This window comes from Asterias amurensis, chromosome 19, assembly GCF_032118995.1.
Source record: "Asterias amurensis chromosome 19, ASM3211899v1".
In the NCBI taxonomy this organism is placed as follows: domain Eukaryota; kingdom Metazoa; phylum Echinodermata; class Asteroidea; order Forcipulatida; family Asteriidae; genus Asterias; species Asterias amurensis.
The window spans coordinates 7424117-7448187 of NC_092666.1; the positions used below are offsets into that span (position 1 = coordinate 7424117).

A 24071-nucleotide genomic window follows, 5' to 3' on the forward strand; every position below is an offset into this window, starting at 1 on the left:
TAGGAATAAAATACTTCTAGCTAGAAGTCTTTTAATATTTTAGTTAGAAATAACCCCTTTCTCAAAAATTACGTTACTTCGGAGGGAGTCGTTTCCCAGAATGTTTTATACCATGAACAACCGCTCTCCAATGCTCGTTACCAAGTCAGTTTTTAAGTTAATTGTTTTGAGTAATTACCAAACGTGTACCTTCCCTTTAACGCTTCTCATTTTAATTATTTGGGAGAATAAAAATAGGAAGGATAATCCCAATAGGAATATAATCTGAAAAGCATTACCGCGGTAATGCGTGTTATGATCGGGGAGGGGGGGGGGGGGTCAAGCGTTTGTAACAGGAAGCGAAGTATAATTTTTTTATCTAAAACTTGCACTGTAGGGCCTACTATCCAACTGCTATAGGCCCTACTCCTCACCGCATGTATACAGTTTTATGGCATTCCAGAGTTCAATATGGTCCAACTGGAAAGAATTTAGTCAAATTAGGATACAATAGGGATACAATCCGAGAAGCGTTACTGCGGTAATGCTTTTATATTCAATTTGGGGGGGGGGGGGGAGGGGAGGGAATAAAAAGTGGTACCCCGTTTTCCATACCCGGACGTAAATGTACTTCTTAAACGATGCATTGTACTATCCAAAGCTGTCGTACTTCTTACCACTTAGATTTTTTTCCACTGGTTTTTCAGAGTTTCATTGTCATAATGGGAAGAATAGTTCCTATAGAAACACAATCTGAGAAGCATTACCGCAGTGACGCTTCTTACATTAAATTTTGGGGTCGCCAGAAGCCATTGGACACTATTGGTAATTGTCAAAGACCAGTCTTCCCACTTGCTGTATCTCAACATAATATGCATATAATAACAAACCTGTGAAAATTTGGGCTCGATTGGTCGTCGGAGTTGCGAGATAACTATGAAAGAAAAAAACACCCTTGTCACGCAAAATTGTGTGCTTTCAGATGCTTGATTTCGGGACCTCAAATTCTAAACTTGAGGTCTCGAAATCAAATTCGTGGAAAATTACTTCTTTCTCGAAAACTACCCACTTCAGAGGGAGCCGTTTCCCACAATCTTTTATACTACGAACCTCTCCCCATTACTCATTACCAAGTAAGGTTTTATGCTAATAATTATTTTGAGTAATTACCAATAGTGTCCACTGCCTTTAAGCTATTTTTCTGTGCTTAGCAAGTGTTTGTGCTTCCAGGCATAATGAAATTAGGCCTACGTTCCAGTCTATTTCCTGGCAGGCAATACATTCCACTGCTCATATGTATTATGAAAAATGCTGTATGATAACGACCAAATAAATAGAAGGCTGGATTTCTGCACAAAAATATTGGAAAAAGTCATACAAATTGAACTTTGATAGCGCCCTCTATTGACAGGCTAATTTCATTATGATTCAAATTATATCGCCAATTGTTCTTCACCAATGTTCTCCAATAATTTCACGAAATCGCCTTAAAAATTACAGATTATTCTTCATCCATCAACCAGTTAATTCTCGCCCGTGCGTGCAGTATAGAAGTGAGTAGGACTTTTCTTCTTTTGTTATCTCTAAAGATGGGATATTGGTATTTTTTAAGTATGGGGCTCGTGATCAGTGTGATGATCAATCATTGATGGTTTGCTGCGTGCATGGGAAAGTTTGTTATTTACCAGTTACGATATGGTAGTGTTTTACCGTAGTTACAGAAGTTCCGGAGTACCCAATCATCAAGTGGTTGATTATTAAGGTTACTAGTGCTGTGTTTCTTCTCTTTGGGCCTAATAATAATCCAGTTGATCTCATTGTTTTGTGTACATGCTGTATTACCTATAAAAATTTTTTTTATAATAATTGACACTAGGCCTAGGCCTGTTTCGTTGTCTACGGATATGTGATGTGTGCTTTGTTTACCCACGCCTGCTTCTTCTATTCTGTGGAAGAGGTAAAGACATCACCAATCAGTGGTAAAGCTCGTTCATTTCAACAATGGATGAAGGTAAGTGAAGATTGAACAACTTCTTTCCAATTTTCTCATTTGCTTTCACCTTTTTTGTTTACAGTACAGTACTCTTGATGTTGGAACTGTAATACTTACCTTCATTGGTGATGATCAGTGTTGTAGCCATGGTGGGCGACGGTGGGCGGGCCTGCCCAGTACTGACATGTTCCGCCTGGCACTTCAGCTGAAAAACAGACTGCCAATACCACAACTAGTTCCAATGGTAGGTCTTGTATTGCATAATGGTCATCAGCCAGTGAGGCAGTTGAACATCTTCTGTGATTAATTTGTGGGCAGAAGTTTTATTGGGCTCTTAAAGTTACCTGGAAGTGGTATTTTTTAAAAATAAAGCTTTTGTCACTAATGTGTTTTGATGAGTGGAATGTGAATCAGTTAACTAAGGTTTTAAAAAATCAGTTCTTATGTTATTTACAAATTTAACAGTAGACCCCGACCCGAGAAGGCGCTGTTCGTGACGTCAATCGAGGCAGACTTTGCCTGTAATGCGTAGAGTAAACACAATTGCAAAATGTACGGACCAAGTCGTGAGTTTGTACTTTTAAAAACAAACAAAAATGTTTTTTTCCGGCAATGCCGACCAGGTGTATTGCTGCTGAATGCAGAAAAACACTTTTTGAAATGTACCAACTCACGACTTGGACGTACATGTACTTTGCACGTGTGTTTATTATACGCATTGCAGGCAAAGTCTGCCTCGAATGGCGTCACAAAAGGGGTAGGCGGAGTCAGCCCCCCAAACAACTTTATATATTTTTTTAACATATATATCGTGACAAACAATTACTAAAAAAATTATATACTCTTATGTTTGAAAGAAAAAATTGTACTTCCAGGTGACTTTAAGTTTGTACAATGATGCTTTAAGGCAAAATGAGTTGTCTTTCGACCCTTGTCATTTTTTATTTAATTTTTGGAAATCTGAAAAGAGCAAAAGCTATACTCTGCTACTTTGAAAACTCTAGGTTTATACAACCTTTTGTTCAAAATTTATGAAAGGAGATAACACCATGAGATCTGAGCAACTGAAAAAGGTTGAAAGCCCTTTCTGGTTTAAAACCCTTTACATCCACATGTATGAACTGCTAGACAAACCGCTTAGGCCTGCAGACATCCCGCTCCTCCGCCCCTTTGACATAATATCGGAGGAACCACCTGCAACCGAGTGGAAATGACCAAAAACACTTTTCCAAAAACAAAGTGTCACCCGCCAGACAAATGTTTTGCTGCATTTGGCCTGGCAGACGCTCTGCTCCCCCCCAACTTTGTATAGGGAATGGTGTTATTGGTCATTTCAACTTGGTTTATGTGGCTCCTCCGATGTTTAACCTGGGGGTTGGGAGAGGAGGAGTCTGGCGGGCCCAATGCAGCAAAAACCTTGTCTGGCGGCTGATACTGGTTTGGAGAATAGTGTCATTGGTCATTTCAACTTTGTTTGAGGTGGTTCCTCTGATGTTTACTTAAGTAGGGGGGGGGGGTGTCGGGCGGGCCCAATGCAGCAAAACTTCTGTCAGGCAGCTGATTACTGGTATTAAGAATAGTGTTAATCGTCCTAATTCTCTATGGTCATTTCAACTGCGTTTCAGGCTGTTCCTCTGATGTTTAACCCGGGGGGGGGGGGGGGGGGGTGTCTGGCGGGCCCCTGGATGGCGGGCCCCTAATTCGCGGGTCGCCTGGAAAATTACCACGTCGTGTCAGGGAAACCTTCCAGTACCACAAAACGGACCTTGTTCATTTCCAGACTTTGCTAGCTGCAGTTCCTTGGGGAGTGATTGACTACAACGACATTAACGATGCTTGGGATACGTTCAGTGATTTCTTCCTCAATTGCGTCAAGGAGTGTGTTCCTGTCCGAAAAGGTAGCAAGAGAGCTAAGCCCTGGATCACCGAGGAACTTCATCGGCTCATCCTTGAGAAGCAAAGGTTGTTTAAACGAGCTCGTGTAAGTGGAACTGAGACAGCTTGGAAACAATTTAAACTTGTCAGGAACAAAGTACGCAATCTCTCCAAAAGGGCGTACAGTGAGTTCGTAACTGATTTGTTTAAGAAAAGAGATAATCGGAAAACTTTCTGGTCTTTTGTGAAGTCCAAACGCAAATCTTCTCAATCTACCAATTCTTATTTCATCAATGGTGAAAATATAAGTGACCCATCTCGGATTGCAAATGAGTTTAACTCTCTTTTCGCCAGTTTTTTCTCCGGATCCACCGACCAGGACCGTGTCACTTCTCCCACGTTGGAATTTCCCCCGTTGGAACGTTTTTCCATCACTTCAACTCAAGTTTCGTCTGAGATTCGGAATCTTTCCGCACACAAAGCATATGGACCTGATGGTATTAGCGCCCAAATGTTGAAACTTGCTGCCCCAGCCATTGTTCCTGTTCTCACAACTTTTTACAACCACACTCTTGCTTCAGGTTGTCTTCCAAGTGCGTGGAAACGTGCTAATGTAGTGCCCGTCTTCAAAAAAGGAGAAAAGAGCAACTTGATCAATTACAGACCCGTTTCTTTGACTCCAATAATCTGCAAGCTTTTAGAAAAAATCTTGTGTCGTCAAATTCTCAACCACTGTCAAATCAACGGACTTGTAGCTGACCGGCAACATGGGTTCATTCCTGGGAGGTCTTGTTCTACAGCATTGGTGTCAGCTAGTTCTCGATGGTTTCAATCTTTGGACGCACGGGTACCTGCAGTGGATGTAATCTCCTTAGATTTCAGTCGTGCGTTTGACACTATAAGCCACGATATTCTTGTTAAGAAACTCCAACTTTGCTACAACATAAAGGGTGCTGCTCTTGACTGGATTGAGTCGTTTGTAACAAACCGCCTGCAACGAGTTGTCTACAAAGGCTTTACTTCAGACTGGCTACCGGTCGGTTCAGGAGTGCCACAGGGCTCTGTACTTTGCCCCCTGCTCTTTGTTTTGTACGCGAACGATCTTCAGCTTCAACTTTCTTCAAACCTTGTACAGTACGCAGATGACACATTTTAGTTCAAAAATGTTACAACTGACGCGCCGGATTCTCTACTTCAGAAGGACCTAAACACTATAGTTAACTGGGCTAAATTGAACTGTTTGCGCTCAAATGCTGACAAGTGCAAATCGATACGGTTGACTTGGCAACGTATGAGCAAACCAGAATACAATCTTGGAAACTCCCCCCTGGAATGTGTGGACTCCATCAAGCTTCTAGGCTGTATATTCCAGAGTAACTTATCTTGGGATCTACAAGTGCAGGCTGTTACTTCAAAATGTAATAGACTGATTGGTTTGATTCGCCTCATCTCTGGCAACTGTCCTTCGTGCGTATCGCTCCATTTGTTCAAGACTCTTGTGCAGCCAATCTTGGACTACTGCTCACCCGTCTGGTGGGTTCACCGTAAAAAACACATCATATCAATCTAATCGGTACAGCGCAGAGCCAGCAGGATGATACTTCGGCAAACATATATGGAACAGCCTTATCAAGAAAGACTGAAGACTCTGGGTCTTATGTTGCTGTCTGACAGAAGAATTTTTTTAAACATTTGCTTTATTGTAAAACTGTTGATGTCCACTCGGTATAGTTTTATGAATGACTTAACTAATCTGTCTAAAGTTAACTCCCGTCACACAGAATTGCTCACTTTTCATCACCTAAAACCTAGGACGGATGCTTATAAATTTTCTACCATTGTTCGCTTTCCTAAAATGTTCTCAGAGCTCACTTTGGATACCAGGAATGTTTTGATTTTGGAGGGGTACAAGTCCTTTCGTATGAAGCTGAGGGGGGAATTTTTAGTATGTTTAAAGTGCTAGTGGTTTTAATTGTCTAAGGGGTCTTTGTGCTTTTTGGGTGGTGTTTGGGGAGGCTCTCTGCTATCATTGTCCTCGAGCCCAGTGGGTTGGCATGAATCTGTGAGGGTGCACTCTGTGCCAATTTTATTTTTTCTGGGTTTTTTTAGTCCATTCTATGTTTTTTATTATTTTCACTTGTTGTCCCTTCCTCTTATCGCTGCGGTGTTTTGTTGTGGGTGTAGTTTTGTGTTTTCAATAGTCTGATTTTGTTGTGTTTTAATGATTTCTATTGTGTGATTCTTAAATGTTTCAGTGCAATCACCTTTTTATATTGTATAATTATATTTTTATCGTTGGCAGGGGTCTGGTTTTACACATCTTTTGATGACAGTTTTATACTTTTGTTTTAGCCTTGACAGCCCCTGTACAACTTGCAACTATTGTGTATGTCTAAAGATTTAAAATAAATAAATAAATAAAAATGCAGCAAATGTTTTGTCGGGCGGCTGATACTGGTATTGGGAATAGTGTCATCATTTGTCATTTCAACTTGGTTTACAAGGGGGTCTGATATTTAACGTGGGGGGGTCTGGCAGGCCTAATGCAGCAAAACCTTTGTCTGGTGGCTGATACTGGTATTGGGAATAGTGTCATCATTGGTCATTTCAACTTGGTTTTAGGTGGTTCCTCAGATGTTTAACCCAGGAGAGGGGGGGGGGGGGGGGTGTCTGGCGAGCCCAATTCAGCAAATCTCAAGTCTGGTGGCTGATACTGGTATTAATTATAGTGTTATTGGTCCTTTCTCTATCTGGTCATTTCAACTGCGGTTCCTCTGTTGTTTAACCCAGCTACTAGCATACTTGTTGTTATTAAATTATGGGCTCTTACGTTTTAAAAGAATACCAGGTCGACGGGTGGGGTCAGGGCTGGAGCTCCAGAAAGGGGGTGTTTTTAGAATTATGTATTTCAAGAGGCAGTATCATTGAGTATGGATTGAATTTTTGGTGCATCTTCATAAACCCTTGGAGTATCAAGAAGACGACAGGCCTAACCATGCCGGATTAACATGAGTTGAGATTTGTGAGTTTGGTGTTATTTACCGAGCTTTGTTTGTTTTGATTGGCTGTTTGCAGGGAAGAGGTTGAATCAAGGAAGAGGCTTAGTGAGAACAATGCAGAGGACAAGTAGTTTATTTATTTGTTTATTTATTTATTCACCCAGGCTTTAAAAACTTCAAAACACACAGCAACAATAAGTAGAAATGTATAACTTTTGCATTATTAGTAAAATAATTAGAGACATATCAACAAAAAGCAAGCAGAAGCCTATATGGATTGCCCAATAGGGAACCAAATCACTATTCAGTTCTTGAATTGGTCTCAACATTTTGACTAGCTTGCTCTAGCCATCGTCAAGAGACTGACTCCGGGGTAGTGCAGTTAATTATGATCCTATAAAGCTAAAGTAGTTGTCCCAGCCAATTTTCTATACCTGCGCCAGGGTATATTTACAAAGCAGGACAGTTCTTTTCAGAACAAGTTTCCCCAAAATCTGATATTCTACTATTTGCGGTAGTAAAATAAAGCAAGACAGTTCTCTAAAGAACAAACTCTACCTGGCAAGTAGAAACACACATGGTGTTTGTTACCGCAAACCAAATACAATTGATACCTCACCATGCAAAGCCTAAATTCTTTTGTACCCTTTTCACTGATGAAAGAGGTTTCTAAAAAAAGTATTGCCTTGTTAGTGATTTCCAATCCATGTTTAGTTTCACCTCACATGTAGGTACTTTTTTCCCCAAAAGACTTCGTTGGATTAAAACACAAGTGCTTTATTTGTCTTTAAAAAGACAAATTTGTCTTTAAAAAGACAAATAGGTAATTAATATCTGCAAATTATTTATTATGGCCCATCAAAATGAACTAGGCATTTCTGAGCTTTTAAGAAACTGGTGATTGTTAAATGTAATACTGTAAAAAATTAACTATGCCTAGTGCTAGTGATCAAATGCACACAAAACATGCAACTACACATGTAGATCATTCAGACTGAATTTCTTCGTTTAACAGCAGCTGATGTAAATTTGTCCGATATTTGTTGTCTATTGTAGGTTGCGTAGAGAAGCCCTACAGAAGTACATTCGGCGAGCAGTAGCATCTAGACAAACGGTAAGTACAGTCTTTCTAATGATTTTTCTCCTGTAGATGATCAGCGTATATTAATAGAAACATGAGTCTTTAATCAATAGTTCTTTTCCTAACCAACACTATTCAAAAAGAGACTCACACGGTGTTATCACAAAATGTTCTTATAGTTATAATTCCACCATACAAAGTTTCAAATTCTACTAATGGTGGTGGGCATCAAATAGGTGGGGGTGGGGTGTGACAAGGGGAGAGGGGCACAATATCAAATGTACCCCCCCCCCCCATCTTTTTGACCACCTTGATCATGAAGCCAAAGTATTGCACTGTGTAAGACCAACCCTGTGTCTCGCCATGGGCATTAATCCTGGGGGCTAAGGGACCTTGTCAAAACTCATCCTGGACAGCCAACGGACGGGCGCCCGTCCAGGACCAGGTTTCTGTCCCATGTTCAATTCCCTTGTAGTGATTACTTTATCGGACGGGCTATAGGACGAGCTCGCAGTGACTGGCCTTCACCAGAGATCATTTGTTTACAAACCGCAGAGTGTTTAGATTGCTATCTACTGGAAAACAAGCAGGGGGTCTCCCGAGGGCCAGTTTGCGGTTTCACACTGGGCTTCAATGACCTTGAGTATTTACTACAGACAAATTGGTCATATCTTAAGCTCTCTGTGCATTTCAATTTGTAACTTTTTAACAGGATGGGTTTCAACGTTTTTATTTCAGTCTGTGGACAAAATTGCAATTGTCTTTATTGTCTATGTTGTTCTTCTGCGTCAATAAAAGCTTATTTAATTATTTGAGATCCTAGAGAATCAGTTTCAACATATCAACAAGAAAAGTTTTCGAACAAACGGGGTACCTTGTTTTATTAGAGTTTGGAACAATGAGACGGATCCGATTCTCGTATCTTTCACTATTAATGGTCAACTTAAACTTGAAGGCACTCGAATGTAATTGTGTTGCATCAACCCCCCAAAAAACTCAGTTCATTACAAAGTTTAAATCGGTCGGGGTGTTTTTAATTACAGTATATATACTTAATTTAACTCATTATCAACAAAAGGATAGAAGTTTTATGCACTTAAAATGTACGCATTTTAAATAGATATCTTACAATGGTATTTTCAAAATTGTACGCAGTGATTATAAAATGTTAAAAAGCAAACGGTTCTTACAGTATATATTTCCTTAAAACAAAAGTCACAAACGTCAAATGATGAATTAGGATCAACACAATAAACAGTCAGTTTTATGTTTATGCATGTTGGTGCCATTCAATCTAGTGGGACAACCCCTTTTAAAATCTTTAGATTAAAATCTAATTATTTGAGAAATCCATGTTATTAAACAGCACCTTTACAATGATGTATCCCTTTTGATGCATCGTGATTGAATAGAAATTATCCTGAAAGTAATTTAGACAATAAATAACCTTGGAACATCACCCCACAATCCAACAAGTTTGAAGTGTTATGGTCCATTTTTGAAGGGTATAAATCTTTGAAGGGAATTTCCTGTGTATGAACGGGTGGCCATGATTAGCATCCATGTGGTTATTTTTCAAGATGGTGGATAATTTCACCAATATTGCAATAAGTTTTCATTTGATGCTTTATATTTTTCATTGGTTTAATTTTTATAAACCTATACAATTTAGGAATGGAGAATAAAACACTGTTAACGGTTTACATGAGCTATGCTAGTATAATCTTTCCTACAGTGACCTCCAAACAGTCAGTCCAGACTTGCCCCAAACCGCAAACCCCAGGTTTGTTTAGTTAGTGTTTAATGAGCCAGTGAAACCGCAGAGCGCTCAGTGGGGTGCCTTGGGTACTGTGTATCGGACGGGAATACACATTTCATCGTGTGGAACCTTGTTCCATATGAACTCCCATCCTGTGGCCCGTCCGACAAAAATGTGACATCGGACGAGCCTCGTCATGTGGTCTGTCCAGGATGAGTTTTGACAAGACCCCTAAGAATGACACAACTTTTTAGAAGGGTGGGGGACACTATATCAAACGTCCCCCTCTCAAAATTGACCAAAGATTGCACCACAGAGCATCTAAAATGCAGAATTTTCCCGTGCCTATAGACGATGTGACCTCTGACATCACACAAAAACCATAACATGATTCGCGCGCATACTGCCAGGCAAAACCTTTGTGTTTTGGCAGCCAGCTAGAAAATGTACGCAATCTTACTGTGACTGCGCAACTCAGGTGCCCGGCGAAACATGACGTATAGAGTGTTTTGTCAACAGAGGGTGGTTTGAATGTAAACATGGTCACATCGTCTATAAGCGGGCCTGGACCCTATGCTGTTTGGCTTCTCACACAAATGCTCAAACATTATGATTGATGCCATTGACGGGACACAGGGTTTGGTCTTATACGGTGCAATACTTGAGTTTCAAGATAAAGACAAGTCATTAGATACGGCAAACATTTGAGTTTATGCCCTCCACCCTTCAAAAATGGGGGGGGGGGAGGGGGGATAGTCCCTTCCACTGTTTCAAGGGGGAGGTGCAATTTTGTCAACGTTTGAGCAATAGTGTGAGAAGCCAAACAGCATCTAGGATCCAGGCCTGATTAAAGGCAGTGGACACTATTGGTAGTGACTCAAAATAATTATCAGCCTAAAACCTCACTTGGTAACGTGCAATGGGGAGAGGTTGATAGTATCAAACATTGTGAGAAACGGCTCCCTCTGAAGTGTCGTAGTTCCCGAGAAAGAAGTAATTTTTCATGAAATTCATTTCAAGATCTCAGATTTAGAATGCCAGGTCTCGAAATAAAGCATCTGAAAGCACACTACTCTGTGTGACAGGTGTTTTTTTGTTTTGTGCATTAATATCTCGCAACGACCGATTGAGCTCAGATTTTCACAGGTTTGTTATTTTAGGCATTTTGAGATACACCAAGTGAGAAGACTGGTCTTTGAAAATTACCAATAGTGTCCAGAGTCTTTAGGCGAGCCCGGACTCATTTGCCCCCTACAACTTGTGTCATGTATGTAGATCCGTACTTGAAGATGCTGTTAACTCAAAAGGTTCTACTGCTGCTCACATTTTAAAGGCTTTGCTCTATTCCATTCTTTTTGCCTCTTGTTGACAGTTGCCCTAAGATTGCACCACAGAGCATCTAGAATGTGAACTGTTCCCAGGCCCTTAAACGGGCCCGACCCACGCCGTAAAGGTTTCATACGAGCATGCTTATAGATCCGCACATGAAGATGATGTTAACCAAAAAGGTTATACAACTGCTGCTCACATTTAAAAGGCTTTATAAATGTTCTGTTCCATTCGTTTTGCCTATTGGCCTAAGTTTGCACCAGAGAATCTAGAATGCAAAGTTTTGCCCAGGCCGAAAAAGGTTTTGCGTTCCGCTTTATAGCATGCTCCATCTTTAATTGGTTTGCCCTACCAACAAGCCCCCAACCCCTTTATAGAATTTCCTGTCTTAATCCACCCTTGACGATGCTAGGAATGAACCGCCGTCTGAGCATTATATGTAGAAATAATTTGTATACGCAGCTATAATTGAATTGGTTTTTAGCTAATAACCAGGATAGCAATTAAATGGTGCATCATTTGTCATAGCTCGAAATAGCCATTAAATTCCAAGATCTCAGATGGGGCACATCTTCCCTCAGACTCATAAGATTGCACTAGAGAGCATAAATGGCCTTAAAATTTTCCTGGGGCCCTTAAGCGAGGCGGGACCCCACGCCGTAGATGGTATGACTAACGATGTTCCTCCCCCCATCTTTCAAGACAGATTGACGTCGATGCTAATGGTCACTCTAAAGAAATTATAACATTATGAATGTTTTCTCATTTTCTCAGTTGCACAAAACCCAAGAGAGCAAAAGAGCTGAGCTGGAGAGTCAAATGAAGGATAACAGGAAGCGGAGGAAGACTCTGTAAGAGACACTGTTTTTTTTCTTATTCAAGATTACATCTCAGCAACACCGTACTTAAGGGTTTGGATACCTTTTGTACAACACAAAACTCAATGTCAACAGATATACATTAAACTATCCGGTTTGAAGATAATGGTGGTAGAAGGCTTCTAAAATATTACTTGCCTTGCTGAGGTTGTAAGTTTTGAGACATGAGTAAAAAAATATTATGAAAGTAGTTTTTGTTTCATGAAACAAAAGTGATCTTAGCATGTAAAACGTATTTACGCTACTCTCCTGAAAACCTTGCTGTTTGATTTTGCCTTTTGTTTTCTTCGCAAAACTTTAAAACTAATGTTGCTAAAATTGTATAGTACATGTACATCATTCACAGTGCATAGGGATTTATGTAATGGGCAAAATTGTTATACAAAAGGTACCAAAACCCTTTAAAGATACAACTTTGTACTTGTTTTTGAGATCGTCATTCCTTTTATCGATTGTCCCTGAATGAGAATGCATTTATTAACTCAACCATTTCTGGGTTTATAATTTGTTTTTAACCTTTACACTGATGTGTTTTAACCACTGTACCCTGTGAAAACAAATATAGTATGCAAATCACTCGAGTGGGATTTGAACGCGCGACCTTTGCATTGCTAAAGCAGATGTCCTACAACTAGACCACCGAGCTAGCCCGATGGCTAGAGGCAGCTCAAATCCTGGGTTTAAAAAACTGACTGACCCATAACCCTATTAACAATAAATAATTGTAGTGCCAGTAGTAAAAATTCTTGTTGTTACTGTCCAAATTGCTTGTATTAGAAATGTAAAGTTATTGTGTAATGTTTATTTTCATCTGCAGCACGCAGCAGCGCTGGAGTGGGAGTGAAAAGATCACCTTTTGTCACAACAGTGGAGTCAGTGCTACTATACGGAGATGAGACCTAGACCCTAACCACCAGGATGGAGAAGTCTCTGGATGGTTGCTACACCAGGATGCAGCGTATGACCCTAAACATCCCCTGGCAAGACCACATGAGAAACTCCAATCTGTATGCTGGCTGGCCAAAGGCTACAGAGAAGATCCGTGAACGCCGCCTCAAGCTTGCTCGGCACTGTGTCCGCCACTCAGAGCTTGCCCCTTGCCCAATCATCCTCTGAGAGCCCACCCAAGGCAAGGCTTCTCGTGGGAGAAGATGACTCTCCTACCTAGACACACTGAAATGAGACATCGGCTTGACCAGCGCTGAAGAACTACGCTCCTTCATGCTGGACCGGAACATCTGGAGAAAAATCACTGAGCAGGCTCGAGCCTCTAGATGGCGCTTGACTTGATTGATTGGGAGTATGATTCAAACTGCGAGCAGCTCATCAGGCCTCATCCAAAACACCTGTAATCATAGTCTATAGTGATGGTACCCAAGCCCATCAAGAGAGCCCCATAGTCTGCCGACCAGAACACCAATGGGAATCTTGAGGTTCAGGTGGTCACCAAGCAAAATCCTAAGGAGAGGTCAGATAAGACTGGTGAGGTCCACCATTTTGAAGTCCAGTCGCTCAGACGACGTCATTTTTGTCACAGTGATGAATTTGGTAATGCTTCACCAAAGTCAGTCGGTTCAGAGCCTCCATCGCCAACACGATCAACGGAGAAATCTCCAAGGAAAGATGCTGTCATCCCATCACCTTGGGGTTCACCACAGAAATCCCAAGGTGATGAGCTCTCTGCAGCGTTTCCTGGTCATCACACCAGAAGCATCAGCCATAAGAAAGTACCGGAAGAAGGCGTCAATCCCGAAGTTTTTTAAACAGGTTTTATTGTTTTGTTATCCTTGAGTTTTATACATATTAACTGCAACAATGACGCTACAGTTGTACCAGTTGCTTTTAAATGTATTAAACCACCTCAGATGTATAATTATTTAACTTGGCTTTTAAGACACTGGACACTATTGGTAATTGTCAAACACTAGTCTTCACAGTTGGTGTATCTCAACATATGCACAAAATAACAAACCTGAGAAAATTTGAGCTCACAAAGTTTTATACTATCACCCTCTCCCCATTACTCATAATCAACTGGTATGCAGTGCTAACCCCTAAATGAATTAGCACCGTGGACTTGTTAATGCCTTTATCAAATTATGTGACAGGATGCCATACACAAAGCAAACCCTTTCCATGTTATATGGGATAGTAGGGTTTGTATAAAAAGCAAAACTTATAACAAGGAACAAAGTTAACTTACTGTTTTAAAGGCACTGTACACATTTGGTAATTACTCAAAATAGGCCTTTATTAGCATAAAACATTATTTGGTAACGAGCAACGGAAGACTGTTGATAGTATAAAACATTGTGAGAAACGACTTCCTATAAAGAGATAATTTCTCACTAAAATAATATATATAAAAATTGGCCAGAAGCACACTATTTTATACAACAAGGGTGATTTTTTCTTTCATCAGTTTCTTGCAACTTCAATGAACAGTTGAGTCCAAATTTCCACATTCTTGTTTCTTTATGCATATATGTTCGGATACACCGAGTAAGAATACTGGTCTTTGACAAAAACCAAACGTGTTCAGTCCTTATTGTTTTTTTTTTTAAATTAAGATGCGTACTGCCTGTGATAGTATTAACAAACCATGCAATGTACTTGTACAGTAGCATTAACATCAGTGCCCAATTTCATATAGCTACTTTTAGCAAGCACAAACCATAGAGTTATATATAAGAACTAGAGCGCGCACTGACCTATATACGCGCCCCAGTATGCGAGCAGGCGGCCATTTTTTAAGTTGACAACACAGCTATCTCACAGCGTGTGTTTGTGCGGCCATTTTGTAAGTTGAACAAACAGCATCGCGTGAGTGTGAGTGTAGTGCTCTGAAAACCTGTTGTTTCCAGTCCGCCGTTTCGAAAATACCAGGGTCTTTTCGAAACGCAGGTATTTTTACAGGTCAGGATCCAAAAGTACTTAAAGTCTGCTATATCCATTCGCCGTTTCTAAAACGCCCAGATAATTCGAACCCTGATGTTGTAGCGCCACCAACTGGCGGTGTATTCCTCGGCTGCTGAAACGGCGGAGATCCTGAAACTGGTCCGTGAACTGGACCACACAGCTGGTGTGTATTTTCATAATTGTAAGGGCCTACAATAAGTATTCTGGCAAGAGAAGATCTATTAAGGTATGTTATGGAAAACCAAAGCAAAATTATTTATTTTGGTAGCGTACCTTACTTCAGTCATCAGTGTTCAAACAAGAGTACTTCTTTTATTGACTCGAAATTGCCCAACTTTAACTTGCATATTCCTTTGTAAAGTACATTACTTACCAATGCATAGTACACAGTACATGTGTACATCATAAGACATGTGCAATATTACCAGATACAGTACTTCTGCAGTATTATCTAACCTGCACCAATAAAATGCCTAAACACTTTACAAATGGTCACTCAGGATTATGTTACACTTTACAAAAATGGTCGGAAAAGTTTCCGTATGGCGCCACCACTTTTTCATTCGAAATAAAATAATATAGTATCTAATTTACCTGATTGATATATCCCTTTTTGTAAAAATGAGTGAAAAGGTGGTGGCGCCATACGGAAAGTTATCCAAATGGTCAGATTTAGCGGAACTTGAGTGTAGTAGGCAACAAAATAGTTTGTTAATTCGGTTCACAGTTACTGACTGAGCATTTTGATTGACACCAGTATTAAAGGAACACGTTGCCTTGGATCGGACGAGTTGGTCAAAACAAAAGCGTTTGTAACCGTTTTTTATAAAATGCATATGGTTGGAAAGATGTTTTAAAAGTAGAATACAATGATCCACACAAGTTTGCCTCGAAATTGCGTGGTTTTCCTTCTACTATGCGAACTAACATGGTCGGCCATTTTATGGGAGTCAAAATTTTGACCCCCATAAATGGCCGACGTGTTAGTCGACGAGGTAAAAGGAAAACCACGCAATTTCGAGGCATGTTTGTGTGGATCATTGTATTCTACTTTTACAACATCTTTCTACCCATTCGAATTTTATAAAAAACGGTTACAAACGCTTTTCAAAGACCAACTCGACCGATCCAAGACAACGTGTTCCTTTAATGTTGCACTATGTCTATGAGTATGATTGAATGATGATGATGTTGTTTTGCAGAATTATTATGGGCACCTGAGTGGCTGAAAGGCAGTGGACACTGTTGGTAATTGTCAAAGACTAGTCCCCACAGTTAGTGTATCTCAACATATGCATAAAATAACAAACCTGTGAAAATTTGAGCTCAATTGGTCATTGAACTTGCGAGATAATGAAAAAAAAAAACACCCTTGTCACACGAAGTTGTGTGCGTTTAGATGGTTGATTTCGAGACCTCCAGTTCTAAATTTGAGGTCTCGAAATCAAATTCGTGGAAAATTACTTCTTGCTCGAAAACTATGGCACTTCAGAGGGAGCCGTTTCTCAAAATGTTTTTTACCATTAACCTCTCCCCATTACTCCGCACCAAGTAAGGTTTTGTGCTAATTATGTTTTTGAGTAACTACCAATAGTGTCCACTGCCTTTAAAGTCAAATTTGAAAAGTTGCAAAAGCCCATTCACCCAATTCCAGAACCTTGGGAACTAGCACTTAAGCATCACATACTAGTTGCGATACGTAACTCTCCTCCCGATGGCCGCCAGGCCGTAGGGTTACGAGATTCTTTTGATCGGAAACAGTTGATCTGGTCCAACACATACAATTTCGACAGCTAGTCACCAGAATTGCCCCATCTTTACCACTTTTAAAAATCATGACACAAATTCTGAGGGTACGAACTTAATCCGCAATGTCTAATGCAGCCTTCCATAATACTCAAAACACCATTTAGAATATTTTTCGAAGAACAATGGACAAAAACTTACAGATCCTGGAGCAATTCCCAGGTTCATATTTTGAACCTGTCGCATCAAACGCATTATTTTGTTGATGGGCTAAATGGGCTAAACCATTCTGTAAAATGGTTCCTGACCATTGAAAGTAAAAGTTAAACTTTTTTTCGTTGGAGCAGGTGATACTCTTTGAAATACCATTCACTCAAACAAATCTATTTTTTTATGTTTGGGGCCAAACATCTGACATAGCATCTTTTAGCCGCTCAAGTGCCCTTAAAGGCAGTCGGACACTATTGGTAATTACTCAAAATAATGTTCAGCACAAATCTTTTCTTGGTGACGAGTAGTAGGGAGAGGTTGATGGTATAAAACATTGTGAGAAATGGCTCCCTCTGAAGTGCCATAGTTTTCGAGAAAGAAGTAATTTTCCATGAATTTGATTTCGATACCTCAGATTTAGAACTTGAGGTCTCAAAATCGACCATCTAACATGTCCTAACGCACACAACTTCGTGTGACAAGGGTGTTTTTTCTTTCATTATTATCTTGCAACTTTGATGACTGATTGAGCTCAAATTTTCACAGGTTAGTTATTTTATACATGTGTTGAGGTACACCAACTGTGGAGGCTAGTCTTTGATAATTACCAACAGTGTCCACTGCCTTTAAATCCTGTGAATTGAGTCAACCAATTATTTTATTGCATACTAATTCAGGTTCCGATAAATCTGACCATTTGTAAGTAGTTAAATACTTTGTTAGTGCAGTTTAGTTATTTTAGTGAGTTTTATTGTGTCCATATTATTTAGTGATTTATGGTTGTACATTTACTCTTTTTCGATGTGCTTTTTACATACATCTAGGCCTAAATCCCATGCCATATTCAAAATTCATCAAGAGGGACCAATACAATACATCAGGCCTTTGGTGCCACAGTGAAGTATCATACATCTAGGCCTAAATCACATGCCATAGATTAGTCCAAATTCATCATGACAGACCAATACAATACTACATGTAAATAGCTTCATACATGTTTTACTGTTAGTTCATGTCAGCGCTATGACAGAATTAGTCTTTAAACAATCTAGTAATCTGCAAAAATAAATTAACTGATTTTTGTCTGTCTTTCTTCTTACATAATTTACAAGCTAGATCCCAGTGTAGCCGTTAACATCCCAATGTCAACACGCACACAAGTAAACTTTCAAGACGTTTTCCTAAGCCCAAGACAAAACAGGTGTCAAGGACATCCCTGTGTAGGAAGAAGCATTCTTCGCCCAGGTCCGGTGAGAAGGTGGCTCGAAGTAGGGAGACGTCTCACAGTCGGGATTGAGAATCGACGAAATTGGAGGAAAATACACCCTGCAGAAGAATGGATACAATGAGATTGCTGTTGTGGCTGAGTGTGAGGTAACTTTTACAAGATTCAAATCCATCAAAGTCAACAATCGAGCAAAGCAGAGGTTACTTTGTATTGGGATTAGTGTTGTGGGTCATTTAAACATGGTTTTATTAGGCTACTCTGATGTGGGGGGGGGGATGTGTCTGGCAGGCCTAATGCAGCAGAAAACTTGTCTGGTGGTTGATACTTATTGTATGATGAATAGTGTTATTGGTCATTTCAACTTGGTTGGAGGTACTTTCTCAGATGGCAAACCCAAGGAGAGTGGATAGAGGGTGTCTGGCAGGCAAAAAAGAGCAGACAACTTGTCTGGCTGTTGATCTTTTCTTTGAAAATAGAGTTACTGGTCATATTCAACTTGGTTTCAAGTGGTTCCTCCGAGGGTGGGGGGGGGGGGGGGGGCCTAAAGTGGCAGACAATTTGTCTGGCAGTTAATGCTTGTACATGTTGTATGGAGAAAAGTGTTATTGGTCAATTCAACTTGGTTTTGACCCAGAGAGGGGGAGGGGGTGGGTGTCTCTTGGGGCAAAATGCAGCGGACAATTTGTCTAGCAGTTGATGCTTTTCATTGGGATAGTGTTATTGGTCATTTCAACATGGTTTCAGATAGCTCCTCCGATGTTGGGGGAGGGAGGGGGTGTGTCTGGCGGGCCTAATGCAGAAGACATGTTGTTTGGTTGTTGATACTGGTTGGAAGAGTAGTGTTTTTATTGGTCATTTCGACTTGCTGGGAGGTAGTTCCTCAGATGGTAAACCCAGGGAGGGGGCGGAGGAGGTATCTGGGCGCGCAAAATGCAGCAGACAATTTGCCTCGTGGTTGATACTTTTCATTGGCAATGGTGTTATTGGTCATTTGAACTTGGTTTCAGGTGGTTCCGATGGTGGGGGGGGGGGCGGTGTTGTCCATGGCAGGCCTAATGCAGCAAAGCAGAGGATACTTTGTATTGGGAATAGTTTTTTGGGGTCATTTAAACATGGTTTCATAGGGCTCCTCCGATGTGACGGGGAGGGGTGTGTTTGGCTGGCCTAATGCAGCAGACAATTGATCTGGTGGGTGATACTTGTATGGAGATTAGTGTTGTTGGTCATTTCAACTTGGTTGCAGGTATTTTCTCAGATGGTAAACCCAGGGAGAGGGGATAGAGGGTGTCTGGCAGGCAAAATGCAGACAATTTGTCTGCCTGTTGATCTTTTCATTGGGAATAGTGTTACTGGTCATATTCAACTTGGTTTCAAGTGGTTACTCCAATGTTGGGTGAGGGGGGTGGGGGGTGTCTGCATTGTCATGATTGTCTGGTGGCTGATACTATGTATTTAGTATACTTTTTTTGGTAATTTCAACATGGTTTCAGGTGGTTACTCTGATGCTTAACCCAGGGGGCGGGGAGGGTGTTGTCTGGTGGGCCTAAATGCAGCAAAACATTTGTCTGGCGGCTCACACGTTGTTTAGGAAATAGTGTTTTTAATCATTTCAGCACTGTTTCATCAGGTGGTTCCTCCGATGTTGGGGGGGGGGGGTGTATGGCAGCCTGTCTGGTTGTTGATACTTGTTTAAAGAATAGTGTTATTGGTCATTTTCAACTTGGTTGCAGGTACTTTCTCAGATAGTAAACCCAGGGAGAGGGGATAGAGGGTGTCTGGCGGGCAAAATGCAGCAGACAATTTGTACGGATGTTGATCTTTTTATTGGGAATATTGTTACTGGTCATTTCATTTTGGTTTCAGGTGGTTCCTCCAATGTGGTCATTTCAACATGGTTTCAGGTGGTTACTCTGATGGTTAACCCATGGCACGGGGGGGGGGGGGGGGGGGGTTTGTCTGGCGGGCCTAATGCAGCAAAACATTTGTTTGGCGGCTCATACAGTGTAAAGGAAATATTGATTTTGGTCATTTCAACATGGTTTGAGGTGGTTCCTCTGATTTTTTTTTTGGGGGGGCGTGTCTGGCGGTTGATACTTAAACGAAGAATATCGTTACTGTTCATTTCGACTTGGTTTAAGGTGGTACCTACAATGTTTGATTCAGCTCATTATATTGCGTCTTTGTTGGGTGTCCATGGCAAACATCCATATCTGACTATGTCAGGTTATCCAGTAAATGTTCTTGTACTCAAATATTGGTACCTTGTTCGTTTAACCAAAGTGCTCTGGGCTCTGGATGAGACAAGACCAACACAACTTGAAAAAGAGTCAAGGAACGGAACTGTTATGTAGGTTTTTAACAAACACAGATAGAGATGATGAATATTTAACAGCATCATTTAAAGACAGTGGAAACTATTGGTAGTTGTCAAAGACCAGTCTTCTGTATCTCAACATCTATTATGCATAAAATAACAAACCTGTGAAAATTTGAGCTCATGTGACATATTTTCGTAGTTCCTTTCGCCAGTTTTGACCTTCGGCCTGTGCGATACGGATTCTTTTCATGATTGAGTCATTTTGGCGTTCCACTTCGCCATTCGCTTGAGCCCACTTAGCTGTGACCTTGACATGGTCTATACCGTTCTCACAGAACTCGCGAAACTCATGAGAACGGAACTGTGGACCATTGTCGCATTTCAGTGTCACTGGAAGTTCATGACGGCTGAAGATTTCCTCTAGGGAATCAATGACTTTGTCTGCGGTAGTGGAACTCAGTATCTGGTACTCATAGTATCGGCTGTAGTTCAATAACTACTAGAACGGAATGTCCTGATGGAAATGGTCCAAGTAAATCAGTTGCTAAGTCCTGCCAAGGACCGTCAGGGAGTGTGGTTGGTCTCAGTGGCTCAGGGGGTCAGGTCGTGCTACAATTTGACATCCATGGCACGATCTGCAGAACTTTGCGGCACCTTTTTCCATTCCTGGCCACCATCTTTTGTGCGAAGGTTTTGCTTCATTCCCACAATACCAAGGTGACCCTCGTGCGCAAGAGCTAAGGCTTGTTGTCTGAGTTTCTGTGGTAAGACGATACACGTTCCACGTAATATCAGCTGTCCGATGACACATAGCTCTCCTGCAATCGGCGCATACGCCTTACAGTTTTCAAAGTGGCCGGTTCGAACTGCTTCTCTTAACTCTGCTAGCTCTTTATCCTCTGCGGATGCGCTTTCAACTTGTTTCGTTGTCATAGCACTGGGTGTGGCAGAGATGGCTACAAAACGCACATAGTCCTCTGCCCCGTGGTCATGCTTGAATTGAATCTTTTCCTGCAAAAGCCGGGACAAAGCGTCGGCAATGTTATCGCCTCCAGGGATGTATACAACTCGTGCATATGGTTTAGATCGGGGTCCATATATCGCCTCCAATGGTTTGTGATCAGTCAGTAGTTCAAAACTGCGACCATCGATGAATGCGTGAAACCTTTCACAAGCCCAGACGAGTGATTGGGCTTCTTTCTCTTTTTGCGAATATCTCCTCTCGCAATCTGTCAGACTGCGACTGGCATAGCAGATTGGAACTAAACCGTCGTGTTGTTCCTGGACTAAAACAGCACCCAGTCCTACTGGACTCGCATCAGCTATCACTTTTGTCGGTGCGTTCTTGTCATAGTACGCGAGCGTGGTTGCGTTTGCGAGGCTTTCCTTTAGCGAATTGAAGGGCTGTTCGCTCGTGAGATCCAAATTGAAATGGAATTCCTTTCCTGGTTAGCTTTCGAAGTGGATCTGATACTGTAGCAAAGTTAGGTATGAATCTGCCACTAAACCCAACGAGGCCAGAAAGCTTCGAATCTCTGAGACGTTACGCTTCTGCTACAGCTCTTATGCGCTCTTGTGTAGGACCAATGCCTTTCTCTGATAGTAGGATTCCTATGAATACCAACCGACTCATGTTAAACTGGCACTTCTCTTGGTTCAAGGTAAGACCTACCTCCTCTAATCTGCGTAACACTGCGAATACTCTGTTATTGTATGTCTCCTTGTCAGACGCATGAACGATGATGTCATCTGAGATGTTTTCCACACCTTCAAGTCCCGCTAGTGTCTTTGCGATCATGTATTGGTATTGCTCACTGGCAGAGCTAACTCCAAAGAGTAGGCGTTTGTATTGGTAGAGACCGCAATGAGTAACAAAGGTTGTGATCCCTCGCGACTCGTTATCAAGTTCCAACTGGTGATAGCCCCATTTGAGGTCGAGCTTGCTGAAGAACTTTGATCCATTCATTGTCTGCAACAGTTCATCTACTGTCGGTATTGGATGACGACCGCGTATTATCGCGTCATTAGCGCGTCTCATGTCGAGGCAGAGTCGTATGTCACCATTCGGTTTTGGCACGGTGACTACTGGATTGACCCAAGGGGTTGGACCATCCACACGCTCAATGATATCCAGATCCTCCAATTCATGAATCTTTTCCTCCACTCTACTGCGTAAATTGAATGGAGTGCGTCTTAGTGGTTGTGCTACTGGCTTTACAGAGGGGTCAATGTGAAGCTTCACTTGTTCAGTTTTGAGCTTACCTACACCTTTGAACACATCTGGAAATTGCTTATGGAACTGGGTCGAGCCGTTCTTTGTGCGCTCATCAATACTGGCTACCGCTGTGGTGTGTGGAGGACCGTTAGCTGCATCCACTCCAATTTTGAGTACACCCAACTCCATTGCAGTAACTTTGCCTTTCATGACAATGAATTCAGCTAGTACAGATTTCCTTGATATACTCGCTTCACAGCTGAGGAGACCTTTCAACGATAGGGCTTGGTCAGCACCGTATGCCCACAATTTCCTGTTTGGTGGGGCGACACGAGATTCACACTTAATTTTGGCATTTTTCAGTGATTCCCATGTATGTTCATCAATAATGTTGCTCGTGGCCCCAGAATCAATCAACATGTGAAGGTCAATTCCACCAACAGTTACCTTTATCTTATTCGAGTAAGTATTCTCATGAATGAGAAATGCATAGTCATGCGATGGTTCTGAATCAAGATGTTGCTCACCGATTTAGTTGACTGTTGGCTTGGACTTGGTCTTCCAGACTTTGGCAAAATGATCTCTTCCAGAACATTTTTGGCATGTCTGGCCTCTTGCGGGGCACTTGGGGTCTCGACCAAAATGCCCAGTTCGACCACACCTGTAACAAGCACCTTTGGTAGTCATGGTAGTGGTTGCGGATTTCACTGATTGGTTTTCCTGTCTCTGATATTTGGATTGTTGGGTCCATTTCTTAGGCTTGCTTGATTTGTCATGAAGCTTTGGTTTCCTGTCAGACACCATGTTGACAGTAGTGTCAGACAGAGAGGTTTTGCTCTTGACAGACAGTGCAGCCATCTGACTTTCTACCTTTTCACATTTATCAGCTACTTTCATTGCCTTTGCTAAAGTTAGTTCATCCCCTGCTTCCAATAGCTTGCGTCTAACATAATCAGATTTGCACTTACTCAACACAGCATCTCTTATCTGGTTGTCTTTTTCACCTCCAAAATCACAGTCTCTATAAACTAGCCGCTCTCCGAAGTCTGGTTACAAATTGTTATACCGTTTCCCCTTCCTTCTTGACGACTTAGTGAAAAGTCTGCCGTGCAAATGCTGCATTTTTCTGCGACACGAAGTATTTGTTCAGTGCGGTTTTGGCAGCTTCAATATCAGTAGTTACGCCCGTGTCCGGTAGTGTCAAGAAAATTTCCTGTACGTCCGGTCCGGTAAGATGGAGCATTAGTGCACGTCGTCGTTGCTTCACCTTCAGTGCCATGGTAGACCCAATAATATGGCCTTTGCCGTCTGCATACAGCTTGAACGACATTAGCCACCTTTCCCATCGTGGTCCAAGGGTTGCTGGCTCCGAAAAACAGTCAAATATGGGGATTAAAGTTTTCTCCATGATTTTTCCGGATTATCCTCGTGCCAATGTTGAATCTTCGGTTTATTCGTATCTAAACTACAAATCACAATCCTGTCGGCACATGCACACATAACCTTTGACCTAATGGTAATTAGACTAGAGCTGTTAGTCGCT

At 41.4% G+C, this 24071-nt stretch overlaps 1 long non-coding RNA gene across 4 annotated transcripts in view; it reads left to right on the top strand.

Annotated features, from left to right (window-relative positions):
* Nucleotides 1-1394: 1394 nt before the first annotated feature.
* The window catches only part of LOC139951453 (uncharacterized), a 29156-nt gene continuing 6479 nt past the window's right edge, over nt 1395-24071 (top strand). For 2 of the 4 annotated variants that reach the window (XR_011787771.1, XR_011787774.1), the window contains exons 1-6: nt 1395-1532; nt 2055-2216; nt 7903-7960; nt 11790-11866; nt 12711-15038; nt 17885-18142. This is a non-coding gene — a long non-coding RNA (uncharacterized lncRNA). The remainder of the gene's footprint in view (nt 1533-2054; nt 2217-7902; nt 7961-11789; nt 11867-12710; nt 15039-17884; nt 18143-24071) is intronic. The other 2 variants (XR_011787772.1, XR_011787773.1) reach the window with 2 other exon arrangements.